The following is a 20547-nucleotide window of genomic DNA, read 5'->3' on the forward strand; positions in this document are numbered from 1 at the left end:
GTGATGATGTTGCTAATACTTATTGGTTAAACAAGTATTTACTTTGAATATTTTGTAGAATAGAATGTATACGCCTGTAAATAAATGTGTTTTTCAAAATGGAAGAAGATTTGTGTTCTGGATTAATGATTGTAAAATAGTCATTAGTGTCACTTTCGAGCACCTGATCTCTTCACAACCAACAATGATCTTTAAACAATACATCAACTTGGCTCTGAATGATGTTTTTTAATATTATTTAGAACATTTTAAAATGGTCCTCAACGTTTGCTGACGTGTAAATTACTTTGGATATATAACTCCCATAAAAGTATTAAACAAGTCCCTAACATTTTCCACGTGTGAGATAATGTGACAAGTCATCAAGGTTAACTTTGATAGTTAACTAGGGGTGATAGAAGGACTAACTTGATTAACGTTTTGAAAAGTCATGGATAATTTTGTAATTTCGATAAAGCTAGGGACTGTCCTGAATTTTTTTTTTATAAGTTGGACACTTGAGTATTGACTTCAGAATTTACCGCTATTAGACCTCTTAATTCCCTCTTCCATGATTAATACGAATCGTTACATTAAAATGCTATATTTCAAAACCTTCAAGGAAGCCTTGAAATTGTGTGCTTCATACAGTTTCTGTCACATATGTATGGTTCTTGCAGTGTTTGATACAATTGACATATTGGTTAAATTGCATTCAGAATTGAACACTAGTTTACAATTAATTTATTATTGAAACTATTTACCAGTCCTCAATGATTCAGCAGTATATATAAAGCCTAGAGAACAATAAAACACAATTGCAAATAAATCATATAGCACTAAATTGAAAGCCTAATGTTCAAGTACTAATCCAGTTTTTTAAACAAATAATCACTAAGAGTGTGTTTGGATGGGGGAATATTTTGAGGTAATGTAATGTTTTGAGGGAATTCAATTATTTTGAGGTGGAATAGAATTCACCTCAAAGTAGTTGAATTGCCTCAAAACATTCCCCCATCCAAACACACTCTAAGGGACCAAAAACAGTATCAAACAGGTGTGGATATGTGCCTTATATGAAAGTTCTTGTGGATCTAAATAGTCATGAGATGATGTACCAAATCCTCACCCTGCAATGCTAGTTCTTCACAACCTCCTCTTCATCTATCAAAAACAAACAAGAAACAAAAAATTGTATGTTGTACTAAACAATTCAAATTCATTCTTTTGAGATGAGGCTATAGCATAGCATTATAGCCTCTCCTTGTAGAAGGACTCATCACATTTTTTAGGAGTTATGCTAGTGAGGAACTTTCCACACACCATAGGCCAATATCACTTTGGATAAACACATAAAACACAGGTTTCATCATATAAGCATGACATTCTAACCTAACATATTGAACAAGCAGAAACAACACTAACCTAACACAGGTTTCAAATCATTAGCATTTGCATCATCTTATCATAGTAACCAAGAACTACATCCGACTACAGTCAATAAAGCATAAAACATAACAGAGTCGAAACACAAGTTTACTCAAAATGACAAGCCATTAAAATCAAGTTCTAAAAGTAATAAAATTAATGCTTCAAAATATGCGTCTGTGTCGCCTTCACTTCTAAGTTCCACCATACCAAATGTATCATGACTGAAAATCATGCTTCAACTTATGCATAAGCCTCGCCCTGATCACTTCCAAGTTTGAGTCTCCACATAAGCTTGTAATGTCCTCAACTGAACCAGATTGAACTAATAGAGGCCGGTGATCTGCGACCGATCTCTCTAATCCCCGCAGCTTCAAAACCTTGAAATGCTCTAGCCATTCCTGATCTACAAAAACTCTATCTCTTCTGCTTGCACGGTTATTGTCATAGTCATACCATGTGAACTTTTTGTCCAACAACGGAAGCTCCACAAGGTTCATTTCAGCTATACAATGTCGGAAGTCTTTCATTCCTTGTGAAGTCACCTCATTACCGATTATTTCTTCCGGTTCCAAAACTTCTTGAAAATCGCCAAACATCATTAAAGGTGTTGAGATAGACTTCTTGAGATTCATTAAATCTTTCCATAAATCAAATCTCTCTTGACTGCAACTCGGTGCATGAACCAATAGGAAAGACACGTCAATACCTTCTTGGATCAATTTTCCTTCAATCAAGATGTATCTCTTATATGTTAAAATTTTTGATTCCGAAAAAAGATGTTCATTCCAAGAGAATACCAATCCCCGTCCCCCACTTTTCTCGTCATTGGAACATGTTTCTGGAACATCTACCCAGCTTACATTGTCCTCCTTCTTCCACCATCCTTTAACTTTTTCATCCGTGAGACTCGAATGTTGCGTGTTGACCAAGCCCAACACAACTGGATTACACCTATGAACAACATCACGGATCATCCAAGATTTTCCTGACTGAGTAATCCCTCCTATATTCCAACCTACAATCCTCATAATAATTCCTCTGCACATTAAGAAACATCAAGAGTTGAAATGAAAATTTAAAGTAACCAAAGAAAAGAATGAGAATTAATTGATTACAAAATGAAATCAAAGATACTGAAACTAAACATGAAATCGTTGAAATTCAATCAAATGTGAACAACAATACTAAAAAAAAAATTGAGTAAAAAGAATTATATAAAAAGCTCATATTCATCAAACTTAACACCAAAACAACACAGTTTTCATGAAGCATAGCATATATTGATGATGAATAGAAACTAAAACCCCAAATCAAAGTATACTGAAACTCAAAACAACACTGTTTTCATGAACAAGCACATCATATTCAAACAGAAAAATGAAGCAATGGTGGTTCTGAAAACCCATACAAAATAAATAAAAATCAAATTTTTGAACAAACCCATTTGCATTTAGGGAAAAATAACAACAACCCAGATAATGATTTTGGTTGAAAATGATGAAAAGATGAAGAAAACAAAGCATAACATATTCATATTGAAACTGAAAACATCGAAACAACACAGTATTCATGAATAAAGCATAGCATATTTAAGCATTATTTTCGAAGCATAGCATAATATTGAACACAACATTCATGAATAAATACAAAGTAAAACCCTAACTAATTAACACTACAAAGGTGGTGATAAACGGTACTTACTTGAAGTTAGGGCACACAACAATAAGAGAAATCGATTTTGAGAGAGAGAGAGAGAGAGAGAGAGAGAGTGATTTTGCTAGGGAAGAGGTGGTTTATAGTTTTCAATGAATTTGAGCTCATGGGTCTTATGTGTGGAATTCTGCTCTTTACCCAACCAAAATTGCCCATTCCCAACTAAAATTCCAATATTACCCATGTGTGAGTTATATCACACTAGTGTTAAATCTGCTCTTTACCCAAATGGTTTCGCTCATTCCCAAAGTAATTGTCCAACATGCCCTTAAGCATGTTAACACACGTAGCGTGAGTTAACTCACGCCAGTTATAAGAGAAGTGTGACTCAAGTCACGCAATGTGAGTTAAGTTAAGTAGCATTCTGCCTCATTTTCAAACAACACACACAAATCTCAATTTTCTCTCAAATTATCCAACTCCAAATTTCCTTCAACTTCAAATCAAACAACACTCCAACAACAAGAACAAGTAAGCTTTCACTTAAATTATGTTGGTATGATAGATTTTTTCACTTAATCTAGAGTTTTTTAAGTTTAGTGTTTTGTTAAAATTTTAATTTTTTTTGCAAGAAATGATAGAATGTTGCATGCAAATGACTTATAGTGTTTAATTGTTATGATGTTTAGATGTTTGCATGATTATGTTAGATTTTTTACACTTAGATTAGATTTTTTTATATTTAGGGTTTGTTTAAAAAAAAATTTTTTGCAAGATATGATACAATGTTGCATGCAAATGAGTAATATTGCTTAATTATTTAGATGTTTGCATGTTTATGTTGAAGTTATCATTTTTAGGGTTTATGTATAATTTGCACTCCAATTGTTTGATGAAATGTTTGAATGAGTTTTTCATTGACTGTGTTTAAATTCTTATTGTGTAGATTTGAAGCAATGGTCAGGTAGATCGACGTTCATGCAGAATTCAAGGGCAGAGAACCTCAGAGGTTGAAGGTTCGGTGCCTTGATGTAACGTTAAGAGGTCTCATGGAACAACTGAATGAATTCAACCTAGGAGTCAACCCCAGAGACACAAGGAGGGTGGAATACGTTCGGTACAAATGTCCAACGCTCGACGAGGGGAGAGTATCACTCACTTGAGTGGAGTTAAAGAACGACGAAAATGTGACGAGCATGTTTTGGGAGCACAACATGTTCCAGTGGATCGATATGCGGGTAACGTTGCTGAGATCAACTGAAGATATCATCAAAAGTTTGATTCTGCCAAAAGATCGTCATTAGGTAGGGTAAGGTGCATTCCAACTACAAAAATTGTCTTCCTTTGAATGAGGTAGGTCAAACTTGCAAAACGACAATCATCAAGCATTCACTCGGAAGATTAAATTCTTGTTAGGCTGGTTTAAATGAAGGTATTGAAGTGTCAAGGAAAGCACCTCAATTTTTGTTAATATTTTGAATGGAACTATAGAACTTCTGGGTGAATGCTTGATAGTTGTTGTTTGACAAGTTTGAATTTGCCTCATTTAAAGGCAAGACAATTGTTGTAGTTGGAATGCACATTCCAACTACAACAATTGTCGTACATCTGAAATGAAAATTCAAACTTGCTAAACGCCTGGTCCCCAACATTCGCCCAGCATTCATGTTTTTCCTTTGGAAAGATTAAATTTTTGTTAGGCTGGTTTAGATGAAGGTATTGAAGTGTCAAGGATTGAACCTCATTTCGTTGCCACTTGAATACCATCATCTAAAGCAAGCCTAACAAAAATTTATTCTTTTCAAATGAAAAACATGAGTGCTGGGCGAATGTTGGAGTCCTGGTGTTTAGCCAGTTTGAATTTACCATTTGAGAGGTAAGACAATTGTTGTAGTTTGAAGGTGCAACCCGAATGTAATGTAATGATATGACATATTTAGGAACATGTATGATTGAGAATTAATCAGCTATATTCGAATTTATTCAATACACAATTTTTATTCGATTTCACGCTGTCGCAATTTTTATTCGAATTCACGCTGTCACAATTTGTATTTAATTTTTATTTACTTTATTCGAATTTTTAATTCAATACGCAATCATAAAATAAATGCAAAAAATTAACAAAAGAGTGTAAAAAACATGTACAATGCATTAAAATGCATGAACACGCATGAACAACTTGTCACAGTAGCGTGAGTTAACATACGCAAGGTTTAACACTAGCGTGAGGTAACTCACTTCCAGGTTAACACTAGCGCGAGTTAACTCACGCCAATGTGGCCGGTGGTCACAACTCAAGAACACGTTTTTTGGACTTTGGTCGATTATTCAACCTTGGTTTTATTGAGTTGTACACGTCTTTTTTTTTTACTGTTTTTGACTGCATTTAGTGCATAAAAAACTATGCACTAAATTATTTTCAATTATGCCTTTGACTCAATTGTTTTTAATACGTAACTTTAAATGATAAGAACGACTCATTGATTGTTCAATAGTTTGAGACATCGACGATTGAACAATACAAGAGATTTCACAATATTGTTTGGACACGAATGATGTTGTTGAGGGATACGTGATAATATCAAAGAAAAGCTAGAATCCGTTTATTTTTTTATAAACTTCAACATGTATTAAACATTTGATTAGTTATGAAATGTGTTGAAATGGATTTGGTCAAAAAAGCTAAATATAATTACCTACACTTTTTGTAGAAAAAAAAAAATCGAACAAAACAAAATCTGTCTCCTATATTTGTTAAAAATTAGGACACCAAAAAAATTTAATTCATAATAAACACATACCAAATACTCTATCATGCTTCTCAACAAGAAAAAATAAAATAAAAATCAATTCATAATAGACATAACACATTCAAAAATATATATAAATATATACACAAAACAATCATGAATTGTTCAAGGCATAAAAAAGGGTCATGAGTTGTGCATATCAAACTAATTTTTGGAAGAGACCTTAAATATTAGTTATGTTAATGTCACTGATTTTTGTACATTGGTTAGGAAAACAATTAACAGTTTAATAACTTATACACACAGCAAAAGATATATTAACACATAAAAATATGATTAAACATCAAAAATAAAATAAAAAATGTGTGGTTGTGGAATTAAAAATATTTTTACCAATTTTGAAAGAGTAATCTTAAATGTTGATTAATCAAAAACATGAACAAGAAACTCCAACAATTATTTAATCAAAACCAACTCAGAATTTCAACACAAAAAACACTTCACCTACCGAATTAGACAGATAAAACCCTGAGAACGCTCCACCACTTCTTGCCAAACCCTTGGAAGTAAGAAAAAAAAATGAGAAAAGTAAGGATAAGTGGAATATGAGTAACTGTAAGAAAGAAATGAGAAGGAAAAAAAAACACCACCTGATGACTAAATCGCTGAGAGATAGACCTCACAATGAAGGCCATGAGGAATTTCGATCAGGGTTGCCTCTTATCTTTTAGATCTAATATGGAAGCTGCTGCAAAATGCAAAATTAGGGTTGCCTCTTATCTTTTATATCACAGACAGTAATGGGCCGGTTCAAAATGATGAATGACTACATCTTATTGGGCGACCAAAACTCTCCAACTCACATTGGAAAATTTGCCAACCTTGATTTATTTTTCCAAAAATTAAAACAAATTTTTGGAAAATTATTTTATTAAATTTTTCGTAGGAAAATTAATACGTAAAAATGATTTTCTATTTACCTAGGATATTATTTTCATAGATTAAAAAAATCATGAAGAAAATACAACGATTAAGTTATAATTGAGTAATAAAATAGAGTTGAAATTGTTTAATAAAATCATAATCATTTTTTTCTAGTACAATTTAAATCAATAATTATTCGCCTATTTTGATTTATTTTTGCTGTGCATGCCCTTTGTTTATTATAGAGATTCGAAGTAGATATTTTTTTTTATTTTGTTTAAGATTATTAATTGAATTGTTAGCATGTATAGAAATGATTGACAAAAAATTATAAAATTTTCACCATTAAAAAGGACAATTGCTTTGGCACGTGAAAATCTTCTCTTTCTTGATTTGATTATGAATGTTCATAAAAATTACTAAATTAATATGAGTAAGTAATAATAACAAAAAAGAAATAACGTGTTTATTGTAGGAAATTTACAAATGAAGAAATAAGAGCAATTGAGTCTTGTAAGCAAATTAAAATGTCACCGTGTACTATTTTTTTTTTATCTTTATAATAATATAGATTCGTAATTTCGTATATAGTGAATGAGTTAACTTGTATATACCAACATTTTTTTATTGATATATCAAATCACTTTGTTTTATTGGTGCATCTAATCAAATTGATTTGTTTTAAAATATAATTAAAAAATATGAAAAAATAAACAAAGACAATAAAAAAACAACCAACAACATTCCTTCAAAAAAAACCAACAACATTAACGTAGCAAAATTATAATTTGAAACGACCAAATTATTTTTTTAAGGAGAAACAACTAAATTATTCCTTAAAACAAACTAAATTATATATTTCAGCCAAAAAAAATAAATTATCAACAAACAATTTGATGATAATGCCTGTAAAAACTAAAAAGAACATTAGTATGTACGTGTTATATCCATGTTTCATAGAAAGAAAAAAAAATCTCCATGTTTCATAGATCCTTATCAATCCTTCTCAATCTTAATATTCTTCAAAAATTCTTGGACGAAATTGTACTGCTGCTACATGTTGATCCTGATATCAAATAATCGCTTGAAAGGTGTGAGTTCAAAATTTAGATGTCTAATAGCTAGGTCTAGCCTCCACTTTACATATTAGATCCATAATCCCTGGATTTTGATAAAGAAATCTAGAATTTATAAGTGAATTAAAAAAAATGATAGATAATACTATCAAATAAAAACAATACAATGAGAGAAAACTAACAGAAAATAGTATAAATGAAAACACATTTTTACCCGAACCACCATCATATACAACTTTCCTTATGATATTTGGAAAGAATTCTGAATTCTTTGAATGAATATGAAATGGCGAAAGTTGAACCAATATTTATAGAGAAAAATTGAGCAATAAAATTGTTGATGCAGATCTTAAATTAGAACTTTTTTCACACGTAATTATAAGACATTTATGGACATTAAAGGGTGATTGTTTGATTAGTGGAAATACACATACAAAATGAAATGGTTGTAGGTTCAATAGAGAACATATTTTTATAGGATGCCACTTTTGTATTGGCATTCATATCAGTATCAATTGTAATAAATGGCAAGGTCAAACATGTGTTAATATGCAACAATGATTTATCAATAACCAATAAACAAGCTACAATTAGATGATGAGGTGCACATGTGTATTAGTGATGCTTAGGTGTGTAATACATTAAATGAAGTTTAACATAGAAGAGTGCCAAGTGTACTTTTCAAAAAAATTAAGGCAAATATATACAATAGAGATATCAAGAATAGCTTTCTTTTTACAGAAAATATCAACAAAACTTAATAATATGAAAGTTTAGATATATTATTAAAGCTAATTTGAAAAATTAAAAATGAAAGTAATAGAACATTTTTAATTGTTACCCCTTGCTAGAAACGTACAATAGGAGCATGCCACCACTATGTATACAAATGAAAAGAAAGAAAGAAAACAGAAATGGATCCATTGTTTTTTTTTTTTTTTTACAAATGATCTAAAATAGTTGTATGTGGGTAAAAAAAGATATATAAACGTATATACCAATCTTAACATGTGAAAATAAGCACTGTGGATGAATACAAATTTTGGAAGATAAATCATTACATCAGAAGAGATGTGAAATATCAAGCTAACGGAAATTGCTTTCACTAAAATTAAAAGTCAATCCTTATTCACTTGACACCAAAAATCATTCTTGCAACTAAAATTTTATCTCGTATGATTTTTTTTTTTGTAATATCACTTGCACCTTTGACTTTTTTTTTGTTGATATTGATGCCAAGAGAGTGATGGGATTAATTTTTTTTTGTTGATATTGATGTAATATGTAGCTAAAAAAGTGTTAAATGATCGGTGAGAATTCAGAGGTGTTCAAAAATAAAATTATAAAATAAAAGTTACTTACAATTGTGTGTATAACAATGAAGGAAAAATAATACCAATAAATATATTAACCATCACAAACAAATAGATCTCTTATACTTTCAATTGATAATGATTTGAATGATTTTACATTCAATTATTATACAGGAGATCATAATCACCCGTTACAAAATGCATGCCTGTAATTGAAAAGAATCCTCAAAAGAAAATAAAAGAAAAAATATGAACAAAAAGGAGCATTTTCTTTTATTCAACAAATTAACTCGTACTATTAATGTTACATACAATAATTGTTACATAATATTACAAAGAAATACATATTATTGATTAAAAAAAAAAATTCATAACATGAAGAGAGAAATGTGAAAATACTTAAATCTATATAAACTAAAGCTACTTCCATGAAATAGAAAAGTAAAGAAAAAAGATAACGGAATAAAAGTGTGTATGACAAACTAAAAAGTAAAAAGCGTAAAAAACATTATGATAGTAACCAAAATACAAAAAATTAGTTCTTGTTCAAAAAAGAAAATACAATGAAATAGTTTTCTCTTTGTCAAGATGAAGATAAATTGTGTCTTTAGCATTTGAGTGGTATATATTTATAGGCCGGAAATATCACTTTTTGAGCGCCCAAAACTTGTTCAAAACCAACCAAAAATTTCAGAAATTAATTGACATTTATTTTACAACTTAAATAGTAGCACCAATCAATCCTTTTTTGAGAAAATATGACCACCAACTAAAATTCAACTTTTCATGATTAGCGAAAATATGTGACTTTTAATAGGTTTAATGCAATATTAATTGGTAGTAATTTTTTTTGAATAAATTAATTGGTAGTAATTGTTCAGTAAAGAACCACTTATTTTAGAGACCCCTCGTAGTAAGTTTAATAATTTCCTCTTTGCTGATATTTCTAGGGGTATGGTGTGACACAATTTTGTTCTAGTAAAGGACCATATATTAAGAACCGTTAAAGTCTTGACAAAAAAATAAAAAGAACCGTAAAATTTTAAAAAAAAAACCTGATATGCTTATATTAATGTGACAAAAATATATATTTTGATTTTTTTAAGCAACCTTTCTACGTGCTATTATTTAATTAAATTTGAGCAGATGTGTATTTTGAAAGTATGCACAATTTTTTTTTTTTTGAGGAAGTATGCACAATATTCTTGTTTCTGCATTTTTCGGTAATTGGGCATAATGTTTTCAATTGGTAGTAAAACACATTTAAATTTGAATTCATTGAAATTAATGAGAAATCCTAATGAGAATTGGGCATTATGTTGAAATAAACAACCAAATGTTTGTTCAAATAAAGAATTAAAATAAAAAATATGTTTAATATCATTTCATACTTAATGTCGACAGAGAAGAGGCAGATGGAAAATTTAACCTTGCCAATTAACCTTGCCTTTTGTAGATTAGTGTCATGAAAATTGTTAAATTTAATCATGATTTGCCAAATGGCACAATTGCACATGTGGATAGGCAAGAGAGAAGCAACATTTAATTTTGGTCAATGTAAAACATTTGCAATTGTATATAATATAGATATAGATATAGATATAGATATAGATATAGATAAAGAGAGAAGCAGCATTTAATTTTGGTCAATGTAAAACATTTGCAATTGTATATAATATAGATATAGATATAGATATAGATATAGATGGTGGATCCACCCGTTAATACTTCTTTTTCTCTCCCTTCCTTAACTCTCATGTTATGAAGGAGAAGGGAGTGCTGGTACCCCAACGTGGCTAACCATTGGTATTTTATAATACTCGCAGTAATTTTTTTTCTCCGATTTTCTTAATGGGTAGATTTTTTTTAGTTAAAATGATTGAAAATAGGTACGGTTCTTAGTCCAACCGGACAATATGGTCTAGTTTTGATTACCTAATAAACAATCTTGTTACATTTGTTTAATATCTTGTTATTCATATTTAACGTTACATCAACAGAGTGTGATGAAGAGGAAGAGTGAATATAGATGTAGAACACATGAGCATACTAACCGATTCCATCTCCTCCTGAGACCTTGACTGTTTTATCTCGAAGAGTATTTGATGTGAGACGTATTAGTTGTGAAACATACCGTATGTAACTTATTTGGGGTGGCGAAATACTTTTAAGCCGCTAAATGCATTTACACGTCTCAGTCAATAATCGATAAGTTTCTTATTCTTTGTTTTCATCTTATTATGAGTCAATTTATTTGTGCTAATATTTTTCTTTGATTTTATACTTTGTAATAATTCTATGTCTAAACGTAACTTTTTCTCTTCGCCATTAGTTATCAATTTTCTCATGATTTCTTTTGTAAAAAAAAAAAAATAAAAATTCTCCTGCTTTCTCAAACAACATTTAAATTTGCAACAATATTCTTGATTGAGAAATGATATTTGAACAACCACTTTTTGACAACTTTTGTGACAACTTTCTCTCTCATACTTACATTATTCTTTTACTTTCTCTCTCTCTCTATTGCTTTGATTTTTGTGTCACTACCTAAATTTCTTTGTATAATTTAGTTGTCCAAAAGGTTGTCACAAGAAATGATTGTTCAAATAACATTGCTCTTCTTGATTACTACATCTAAGACGATTAAAACATGACTCAAATAAAAATTCTGAGTCATTATATTAGCACTACATTAAACATGAATCAAATAAAAGTAATTGAAACATAGACATTGTGTTTTTTTTATAAGCAACTTATTATGCAACCTACATACCACTCTTTCAAATAAACCACTCCCTCACAAAATGAGAGCCAATAGTGCAGGCTTCCCCGTTGTCACTCGCCAAGGCCTTCTCTGACATGGGAAATTTTTCAATATACAACCTCAATACCTTATTAAAAAATTAAATTTAAAATTAGTAGTATAAGTGCACAATGCATAAACATAACTAAAAATAATAATAAACAAACACTCGCATCAATAAAAATGATCAAAACAAGTGACAATTTCATATTTTTCACACAAAATTAGAATATAGTTAAACATCGTTAGTACCATCCAAGAAGAACATCATTAGTACTATCAAAAAAGAACACCATTGTCTAATGTTGACTACTTAATAGTTAACACTAATTGTGGCAAGAGACAACTATGCTATCAAGGAATAATGTAGCTTTCAACTTTGGTTCATTTGGATCCTTTTTTATTTTTTTTCAAACAACTGATAAATAATTACTCCAATTTATCTCACAATAGGAGGAAGAACAAGGTTGCACAAGACTCTTAAAACCAGGCTTTTGGAGTAAAGGTGTAGAAGATCCATGAATCACAACCAAAATTTTGGATTTAAATTATATCTATTTTCAATTGATTTAAAATCACCACTACAAGATGAGAACTTGAAGCAAGCTTTTTGTGGTTCATTTATAGCAAACAAACTTGTAATAAATTCTTCTCCTAGAGACATTTTTTCTGTCAAACAAAGACATAGACAGAGAGAAGAGATGGGATGAAATAGAGCAACAAAAAAAGAAGAACCAAAAACGCGTGTCGGTCATTATTTTAAAATAAATAATTATTTTTGTCGGACACTTTTCCGATACGTATCAGGACATATCAGTCACGTATCGGCAGGGGCGTAGCCCTTCATTGACAAGGGGTAGCCTTGGCTACCCCAAAAAATATATTAATCTTTAATTGATTGGTATAAATTTATATTCTGCTACCCCAAATAATAAATATTGAGCTACCCCAAACAAATTCGGTTGTCGAAAATTAGCATAAAAAAATTAAATGGACATTGAGTTTCTTGCAAATAACCTATTTGTTTAATTGAAAAAGACATTATTAATCTATTTAGTAAACGGTCAATTATGGATAAAATTGGTTTCTTGAAATGCATTTTACCCAACATTTTTAAATAGTTATTGTCAATTTTTATCCTTTGTTGTTGCTTTAATTTACATTTCATATAAGTAAGAATTATTGTCATTTTTTCATGTATTGATTAATTTTAGGATTAAATTTGTTTTTAGTCTCTACAACACTTGCGATTTTTGAATTATGTTTCTAAGATTTTGTTTGATTTTAGTCCTTAATGTTTAGTTAGAGATTAAATACAAGACTAAAAAAAATTCTTTTTTGTAGAATTTTAAAAATCGAGGCAAAAATTGAATAAATTTTTTGCAAGGACTGAACCTAAAAAATTATAATCTATGGGACTAAAAAACATTTTTATCCTTGAATTTAATATATTCGTTTTAAAAATATTTTATTGTTCCTTTATATTTGGCCCCTGCGTAAATTTTTTGCTAGCTTCGCCGCTGCGTATCGGTGTCAGATACGCGTCGAACACGATTTTTCACCATTTTTATAGTATGGGACATGTGATATACATCCCGTGATCCAATGTTGAAGTGTTGGAAAGTTTTTCCCTTTCCATATAAAATCTATCATATATCTTGATTCTCAACAGAATCTATATCTACTACATCTATCACCCTCTGCCATAAGAAATTGTGCTTCATCTGTTACTGTCACTGAATACCTCAACTGGTTTGATATAAGGGTTAAAGAATTTGAGGTCCTAGGTTCAAACCTAGACGAATGAGGAAATATTAATCAAACAACTAATTATTAACATTTTTTTAGAGCAACGAATTAGTAACATTTGTCATAAAAAAATAAAAAAAGTTTACATACTGGTTTACTTAGTTACAGGATAATTTGCATCCGAGATGAACACTAGTTTTACAGTTAATTTATTACCGAAACTCTTTACTAGACCTTAATGATTCATCGGTATACATAAGACTATATGACAATATAACACTAATGCAAATGAATCTCAAAGCATCAAATTGAAAGTCATATGGTCATATCACATATGTGTGTTCATGTGTCCTAACCCAAAACTACTCTGGATCTTATTATCATGTGTTGATGATGAATTGAAAATTTGTGGTCTATCCTTGACAAGTCCGGATCACATCCTGTAAGATAAGTTCTTCATAACCAACTGACAGCAGATGTTAGGGAAGAACATTTCACACCCTCTAAAAAAAAATTGATTTTGTGCCGCTCAGAAGTATAACAATCTAAACAAAATATGTTGTCTGAAAGTATAGTTTTGAAAACATGCTTTTTAGAAATTTTTCTATGGATTGGCCAAGCCGAAAGATTTTATGAAGTTTCAAAAAGATTATCTTTAACATGAACTATGTTCTAAACATGAATCAAGAGGAAATCTTTCATCCATTTTTTCTCCAAACCAATCATTATCAATTATTTCCTACCTAAGGAAAATTAACGTGACCCTATTGGATATTCCATCGTATATAAGCACGGCAATCATACATATCGGAGAGTTTAGCACAAACAGCACTGCCTAGTTTAAGATCCAAGCAGATTCACAGGTTTCAAATCATAATCATTTGCATAATTATATCAAAGTACCACGAACTACATTTGAATATAGCCAACAAAGCATGAGAAACATAATAGAGTCAAGGCATAGTTTGCATAGTTTTACTCTTAAGAAAATCAGTAAAATAAAAGCTGAGTAATAACAGGTACAAAATATAAGTCAACAAAACATTTGCCATGCGATAACTACCAGAAAAACATTAATGTTTCACTAAAGATTGCACCAAACCATTGAGAAAGCTATAACTTTGACAACAACCTTTAGATCCAGTATGACCCATAACTGTGACTCCATCCTGCTCAATTACAAAACACATTCAAAATGTCAGAGAGCAAAATGTTAGAGAGCAAGAAAATATGCATCATATACCATCTCTGTGACAGACCAAGGTGTGAAATTGCATAACCACTCATAAATCCAAAATCATAACAAGATTGATTCTCATGTTGTAAAACTACTCTCCAATTTTAAATAGTATAAGCAAAAAAGTACAGGTATTTTACATATTGTATTTAAGGTCAGATGGAGTAAATCAATACCAACCCAGCTAAACTGTAATTAGGGTGTTAAAAGATAAACCATAAACCATTTAACACATTTAGACCTTAAAGTTATGAAGCCCCGAGACAAGCACACACACCAAACAATTTACATGTAGACAATGGTGATAATTTAAGAAAATATTAGTGATTGAATGTAACTACATGCATTGATGTCCAACGTCACGTATCAGACAAAGACAAACCTTCAATCTGAAGTGCCGGTACTCGGTACTAAATAGACATCGGGTCCATTTGGATTGGCTTATTATTTAGCTTATGAAAAAATAGCTTACCCAAATAAATAAGTTTTTATGTTAATTCATAAGTTCTCACTAACGAAAATTGTATATTCTTAAGCTGTTTTTCATAAACTACCTTAAAAAGGTTATGAATAATACATAAAAATAAGTCAATCCAAACAAGCCCTTCCAAATCAAATATCACAATATCATAAAAGGGGGCAAGTTATTTTCATAAACAAAAAAATATATAAATGATGCAGCAAAGTCCAATTGAACTCAACAGGGGTAAGAGTTTTTCCTTAAAATGTTTTAACCCACAAAAATATGATTTTCGCAACTGGGTCTATAAAAAAGAAAACAATTCAAGAAATCAAAATTTTCTAATTCAAATTGTGACCGGTACGGTTTGAAACATTAACAATGAAACATCAAACAAAATGGTATTCATATTTCATCAACCTCACAAAAACACTAACAATCGTAAAAGACATCAAAATCAAAAGGATAATTTGAGGAATTTATTCCTTAGAGGACTTTGTAACAAGACCTTTCCATATAAAATCTATCATAAATCTTGATTCTCAGCAGAATTTGTATTTACTACAGCACCATATGCCATAAGAAATAGGAATCATTACATTAGAATACTATATTTCAAAATCATCAAGGAAGCCTTGAAATTGTGCCTCATACAGTTACTATCATATTGGTTCCTGCAGTGCTTGATACAGTTAATTGGCATTCAGAACTGAACACTAGTTTTACAATTAATTACTGAAATTATTTACCAGTCCTCAATGATTCAACAGTTTTTTTTTAGCGGTGATTCAGCAGTATATGTAAAGCCTAGAGAACATCAAAACATAATTGCAAATAAATCTTATAGCACCAAACTGAAAGAAGACTATGAAATCAGCCATTCTAAAAAGCTTGGACTTTCTTGAACAAACAACCTCAAACTGATAAGTCTCAAACTGGTGTACATTTGTGCCTTATCAAAATAATCATGTGATGATGTACTGATAATTTGTTTCTATGGACCTGATAAGTCCAAATCCAGACCCTACTAGTTTTTCACAACCTCCTCTTCATCTATCAATAAAAAACAGGAAATTAAGTTTGAGCCTTGTTGAAATTCCATCATATATTCATATTAGCACGACATTCTTACCTACCTACTTTTAGATCTAAAGCTAATACATAGGTTTCAAATCATAAGCATTTGCTAGTATAATAGTAACCAAGAACTGCATCTGGGACAGTCAATAAAATCTCAAGTAATAAATGGTGCAAAATGCAAGTCAATACCTATGTTGTTAATCTCATCTACGCGCAAAACCACAAAATTACTATAGCGGTATGGAGGATAGCAGGATAACTGTAATTGTGAAGAATAAAAAACAAGTTCCAAAATACTCAAAAATAGAAAAACACACAATATTAAAGGCACGGCCATACTTAATAACTATAATCAACTTTGCCATTTGCCATCAAAATAAGTTCTAAATATAAGCAAAATGACATCCTATCCAAATGACAAAATCAAGATCTAAAAGTAATCAAAATTATACCTCTGCATATGCGTGTGCCTCATCTTCACTTCTAAGTTCCACCACATCAAATATTATCTTTTTCATAACACTCGACTGTTAAAGGGCAGTGATCTGAGAGACCTGTCTCTAATCCCGACATCGTCGAAAACTTAAAAAGCTCTGAAAATTTAGGACCTGCAAAAACCCTAAAATTGACATTTTGTTCATCTGGTGGTGAACCATCTTTAAATTTACCCATCATCATAAAAGGATGTGAAATTGTCTTAATGAGGTTCGTCAAATCATTCCGTAAATTTGCTTTCTCTTGACTACAATCTGGTTCAAAAACCAAAAGAAAACCCACATCAATACGTTTCTGAAGCAGCTTTCCTTCAACCAAGATCCATCTCTTATTTGTTAAACTTCTTGATTTCATAAAACAACGTTCATTCCATGCGAATACCATTCCCTCACTTTTCTCGCCATTGGAACGTGTTTCCGGAACATCTATCCAGCCTACTTTGTCCCCCTCCTTCCACCATCCTTTAACCTTTTCCTCAGTGAGCCTTGAATGTTTTGTGTCAATCAATCCAACCATAACTGGATTAAACATATGAACAAGCTGATGAATGCTCTCAGATTGTCCTGGTTGATTAATTCCTGTGACATTCCAACCTAAAATATTCATCATGATTCCTCTGCACATTAAGAAACATCAAGAGTTAGAATAATAATTTGAAGTAGTCAAAGAAACACTAAACATGAAATCAACTCAATTCAATCAAACGTGAACAAAAACACTAAAAAAATGAATTCAATTCAATTTCATTGTTATTACAAAAGTGAAATTAAAGATAGTCTCAAACTAAATATGAAATCATTGCAATTCAATCAAATATGAACAAAAACACAAAATTTGAGTAAAAGAAAAGTTTTAAAAAAGCTTATATTCAAACTCAAAACACCGAAACAACACAGTTTTCATGAACAAAGCATAGCATATTCAAGCATTGAAGCAAACCATATATTGATAAAAATCAAAACTATTGGAAACACCCAAATGAACGAAGCATAGCATATTCAATCAAACCATATCTTGATAAAAATCAAAACTTTGGAAACACCCAAATAAAAGAAATCAAACAAAACAGAAAATAGAATGAAGGGTGGTTCTGAAAACTCATGAAAATAAATAAAAATCAAATTTTTTCAACAAACCCATTTGCATTTTTAGGACAAAATAACAATAACCCAGATGACGATTTTAGTTAAAAATGATGAAAAGATGATGTTTTTAATAGAAAGTAAAACCCTAAATCACACTACAAATCATAGCATATTCAAACTTAGCGCCAAAAAATTGATAAAACGAGTGAACATATCATAGCATATTCATATTGAAACTGAAAACACCGAAACAACAAAGTATTCGTGAACAAATCATAGCATATTCAAGCATTGTTTTTGAAGAATGGCATATTGAACACAGCATTCATGAATGAACAGAAAGTAAAACCCTAGATGATACTACAAAGGTGGTGGTGAATAGTACTTACCAGAAGTTACGAAAAAAAAGAGAGAGAATCGATTAAGTAAAAGTGATTGTAGAGTAAAAGTGCGTCGAAATCGGTAAAGTTTTTCGGTGATTTTGCAAAGTGATGTAAAAAAGAGTGATCAATCCTAGGGTTAAATAGGTCTCTCATGGGTTGGGCTAGGCTATAAAAGATAAAAAATAAGTACTCCCTCCGTTCCTTTTTAATTGTCACATTTTGACTTTTTATACAAATCAAGACAACAAATACTTTTACTACTTTTGATACAACAATTTATCATTTTCCTATAATAACCTTAATCATTTAATACTTCATTTCATATATTTCTCTCTCTACAATAAATATCTAAGGGTAATATAGGTAAAACCACATTTAATGATACATTGGACTTTGAAAACGACAGTTAATTAGAAACAAAATTTTTATGTAAAAGTGACAATTATAAAGGAACGGAGGGAGTATAAGAAGATATTTTGGTAGAATAAGATTTCAACCAATAAAAAATAATTGGTTTGATTTTTTTTGAGAAATGTTAACTCGTGCCCTCAAGGCACAAGTTAATGATTCAAATATAGAAAATTGGAATGTGTGCATTGCATTTAATTTTTAACTTTCTAATTAATTGAATGCACAAAATTTTAAAAAGTTTTTCTTCTTTTAGGTTTCTTAACATGTGTTCTAAGGGCACAAGTTAACACTGTCCATTTTTTTTTAAAGATTAGGGCTTATAGATGTAATGACAATATCATCTCGAATGCATAACTTAAGATTTTGAGCTTGAACTTGAGTGAAAGTGTTGAGTTTAGCTATATCGGTATGAGTAATGTTGTTTCTCTTGAGAAATGTTGTACTGAATTACAAGCGAGTATCAATTGTCCAAATCAAATTTCTTCCTAACCACAAATCAAGGGAGGTGGTGGGGCATAATTTAAGATAAATTTAGAGACATGTTAACTCGTGGTTAACTCGTGAAATTCTCAGGACAACTATCGGGATACATAGCAATATCCTATATGTATTTGTCAATTGAACTAGATCTTACGAACAATCAATTGAACTGGGTTTTGTCAACATGGCTTGATAAGCAAAATTATGAATAGTAAAACAATTTGCAATTCATCTCTAAATTAAGGTCATGAATAGTAAAACAATTTGCAATTCATCTCTAAATTAAGGTCAAACTTGACAAAACTGTTGGCTACCTTATTGGCTTCGTGCAATACATGATTGACCATGAAATCCTACAACTTGTCAATCAAACTATGAATCCTGAAAACCAAGGAGAAATGTCTTTGATCACAACTACCATTAATCAAAGATAAGGAACTCTCAGAATCAATTTCAGCACGAACATTTGAGAATCCTTTGAAAATAGAGAATTTCAACTCCTTCAAGATGCCTCACATCTCTGCCATAATAACATAGCAAAAACCGATATTATGAGAGTAACCAAACATGAATTTCCCATGCAAACCTATTTCACCCAACAATGAAATTGTCCCATAACTGTTAATTTTTTTAACTAATTCACCTCCAGTGAAAACCAAGACATGTTAGCCTAGTCAACCACCATTGAACTCAATCTAGTCGTTTCTTCTTAAACAAACAAATGTCAATTGCATCTCAATTGCTTGTTCTCTAACTCTCTAAATAATCTCATGTTACCCCTGAATCGATACTAACGAAGGTCATTTAATTCTGATCCCTCCATAATCTGCGTCCAAGCCCGGCCTCCACAAGACACGACACCTTTCAAATTCGCATTGATCCGGTCGTCAACATCAGCCTCCAAAAAGAATGAGGCGCGACACCCTCAACCATCACCCAAATCTTTGACGCCCAAGCACCATCACAAAAAGCACGACATAGTTTCCATCGACACACTGCACATCGAACCTGACACATCAGTTGACATCAGTACTACATAGAGATGTAGAAACACGCAAACTTGGTATAATGTTAGTGAGATCCTTTCCGACACATATTGTCTAACCAACTTAATTAACAAACGGGCACTTAATTTGTTTATTGTTTACGAGGTTACACCCAAAAGCCAACTTGTGGGTAAAATCAACATATAATCAAATTATAATGTAACTATTAGAGTAGGACATTATTTCACA

The 20547-nt window shown here is 30.9% G+C and overlaps 2 long non-coding RNA genes across 2 annotated transcripts; both read right to left on the minus strand.

Annotated features, from left to right (window-relative positions):
• Positions 1-1414: 1414 nt before the first annotated feature.
• LOC146912545 (uncharacterized) lies at positions 1415-3259 on the minus strand. Its single transcript, XR_015016742.1, has 2 exons — positions 3112-3259; positions 1415-2448 (listed from the first exon to the last, which is right to left on the minus strand). It is a non-coding gene; the product is annotated as an uncharacterized LOC146912545 (long non-coding RNA).
• Positions 3260-14545: 11286 nt separating this feature from the next.
• On the minus strand, positions 14546-18561 carry LOC146912546 (uncharacterized). Its single transcript, XR_015016745.1, has 3 exons — positions 18428-18561; positions 16911-17569; positions 14546-14850 (listed from the first exon to the last, which is right to left on the minus strand). It is a non-coding gene; the product is annotated as an uncharacterized LOC146912546 (long non-coding RNA).
• Between the last annotated feature and the right edge of the window lie 1986 nt (positions 18562-20547).

The sequence above is a fragment of the Medicago sativa genome, chromosome 6 (genome assembly GCF_051527215.1).
Source record: "Medicago sativa cultivar Bolivia chromosome 6, Bolivia_mono, whole genome shotgun sequence".
Taxonomy (NCBI): Eukaryota; Viridiplantae; Streptophyta; class Magnoliopsida; order Fabales; family Fabaceae; genus Medicago; species Medicago sativa.